The sequence below is a fragment of the Pinus tabuliformis genome, chromosome 5_2 (genome assembly GCF_031772625.1).
Source record: "Pinus tabuliformis cultivar Carrire ecotype Pingquan chromosome 5_2, CPIR1, whole genome shotgun sequence".
Taxonomy (NCBI): domain Eukaryota; kingdom Viridiplantae; phylum Streptophyta; class Pinopsida; order Pinales; family Pinaceae; genus Pinus; species Pinus tabuliformis.
In genome coordinates, this window is record NC_142306.1 from 968469728 (window position 1) to 968472288 (window position 2561).

General features: G+C 37.7%; 1 long non-coding RNA gene across 1 annotated transcript; it reads left to right on the forward strand.

Moving 5' to 3' along the window:
- Window positions 1–584: 584 nt before the first annotated feature.
- Window positions 585–1179, forward strand: LOC149162520 (uncharacterized). The gene is made up of 2 exons (XR_016261560.1): window positions 585–853; window positions 990–1179. It is a non-coding gene; the product is annotated as an uncharacterized LOC149162520 (long non-coding RNA).
- Window positions 1180–2561: the final 1382 nt, after the last annotated feature.

The following is a 2561-nucleotide window of genomic DNA, read 5'->3' on the forward strand; positions in this document are numbered from 1 at the left end:
TAATCTAAATAGTTTTGTGATAAATCTCAGGCGCTGAAGATCTAGCAAGAGGGCGCAGAATTTATTTGATACATTGTTTATTTGAATTCATGTTATAATTGTGAATAAAACAGTGAAATGATATGCCATGGGCACGGTCCAGCAATTGAAAGGTAAAGGCGGAACGATGGTTACAAACCAGAAGCACGGCATTGTAACAACCCAATTGGTAATCATTGCAAATGTTGAAGCGCCAGACATGGGCAAATTAACGCAGGTAGGCACAGTCTTCAATTAACAATTGTATTGATGCGTTGAGTTCGAATTAGAGTGCTGGAATGTTGAAGAAACCGTAGTATAACAAATCCGAATTGTGTGTGATGCAATGGTATTACTTTAGTTATGGATATGTTGACCGAATTTGTATGGACAAGCAGAGAGTCCAGACTTTAACCAGCGCGATATCAACGGTGCAAGAGGAGGTAAGAAATCCCGTGGTCTATATAACAAGATATATATAGGTTGCGTGTGCATATATAACTTAGTTATATATATCTATATTGTGTATAGATATAGATATTGTGTATCTGCTATATCCGAGGCTGCTCTAGTATTCCCCAAATCTACGTTGCACTGCTGTGGAGGCTTGTGCACATCCTTTTTTTCAATGAGTTACGGGACCCAATACACGCTTGCCTAATGGTCGGTCGTTGCCCCTTTGTTTAACTTCAAGCCTCAAGAGTTGAAAGGAGCTTCTCCTAAACTAGTCTAGCGAATTATACCTGAACATGAAAGGAAGCACAACTTGGTATTATCAGCATAATTTTACGGTATAAGCTGAGCACTTGCACTAATTCTGTCTACAAACGTCCAGGTGATTATGCTCATGTAACACCAGTAATCAAGGCATTTCGTTTTGCAAGGATGTCATTGTATTTGATTAATACTGGGGTAGTTAGCACAGATGATTTATATTCGGATAAATGTTGTAGTGTAAATGGTATGTACAGGGCTTCTGGCAGTGCAGATCCGTGTGGATCTTTCTTTCCCGATAGTTTGAATTTGTGAAAATGGAGAACTGCTTGTATTCTGCCTCCTCTCCTGTAATATGGATTTCTTTTGCCTCTGGCTTGTATTTCATCAGTGTGATATCTTTATCAGTTTGCATGAAATTGCAAGCTGAGTGCAGCTTTGCGAAGAGATATTAGTTTGTGGCAGGAATGTGTTGTTTGAGTATATAATTTTTGACAACAACGGTCATTATATATTGAAGGCTAAGAGAACAAAATCGAAGAATAAGTTTCTGCATTACCACTCAATTGTAAATGTCTTAAAATAGAGATTTGATTAAGAATTAAATGAGAGGTATTTTGTCATGGACAAATATTTCGAAGGATCCCGGTAGGAGTGGCCTGGGAGTGGCCTGGGCTTCATCAGTTTTTATGTTCACTGAATTTATTTTACAGTTGATCTTTCTTAAGAAATTTTCCTTTTAGGTTCACCCTGTGATGTAGATATATAATTCCTAAAATGCAATCTAGGATGATAAACAATCGTTTGATCTTCTTCTTGCAATGAAAATCCTAGCTACTAAAGAAAGAGAGATGATATTCTTTCAACATAGAGCAGAGAGCACACACTAGATGCACTGTCCTAAATCAAACCAACAAGCAGTCTAAATGCAAATGCACATGCATGTATTTTTTTCAGCCTTCTTAATGTGTGAATGACAAGAAGAATGCTAAGTACAAATCTGAATTATCTTTTCAAAGTGACAGTACTAACAAATTTATCTTAAAAAACGAAAGGACGATAATGACGACACTTTGCGACTTTGAATTGAAAACTGCTTTTGGCACTTGAAAAACTACTAATTCAAATCAACTACAAGAGTAACTGTATAATCGACCATCAAGAACGATAGGATTCTTTTCCTTGACTAAAAATGACACTTGCGACACTTCCAAATCAAAAGACGACAGTTTGATTATGCTACTTTTTTGTAAAAGAGAACTGTAAATGGCGCACAATACATAAAAACATTCGTAATTCTTTGTACTATGGAAGTGGAATCATGCAAAGGAAGGGAGTTTCCAAAGTGTTATACTAATCACAGACAGTAAAACTCCTGAATAAAGCTGAAGAGAGTGAATAAAGAAACCAAAATCTGGAAGCAGAAGAGGTCTTATCTGATCAGCGCACCTGCAACACAGGGAAAGTGCGATGCAGTGCACCTACTGCACACGGGAGGTGCGATGCATCTAGATTCCCAAGAGGAGAAAGTGCTATGGTCTAGGGACGAGACTTCAACTTGGTTCTTTGTCACAGTTTGCAGCTTAGTTCAGGGATTTAGGCCGAGCTAATGATAGTCAGTAAATAGAAATCACAGGGGTTGATCTAATGAGGTTACTAGAGCCACCACTAGGGCAATTAGGATGTTTGCAAATCAATTGTTTAGTTTATAAACAAAACCTAGAGATAGACTGAAGCAACATTGATCTACTTTGCACTTGCATAACAAATGCAGTTTGAAGGCTAGCTGGCTTAACTTCAGGCTCCATCTCTAAGTTTATAAAACAAAC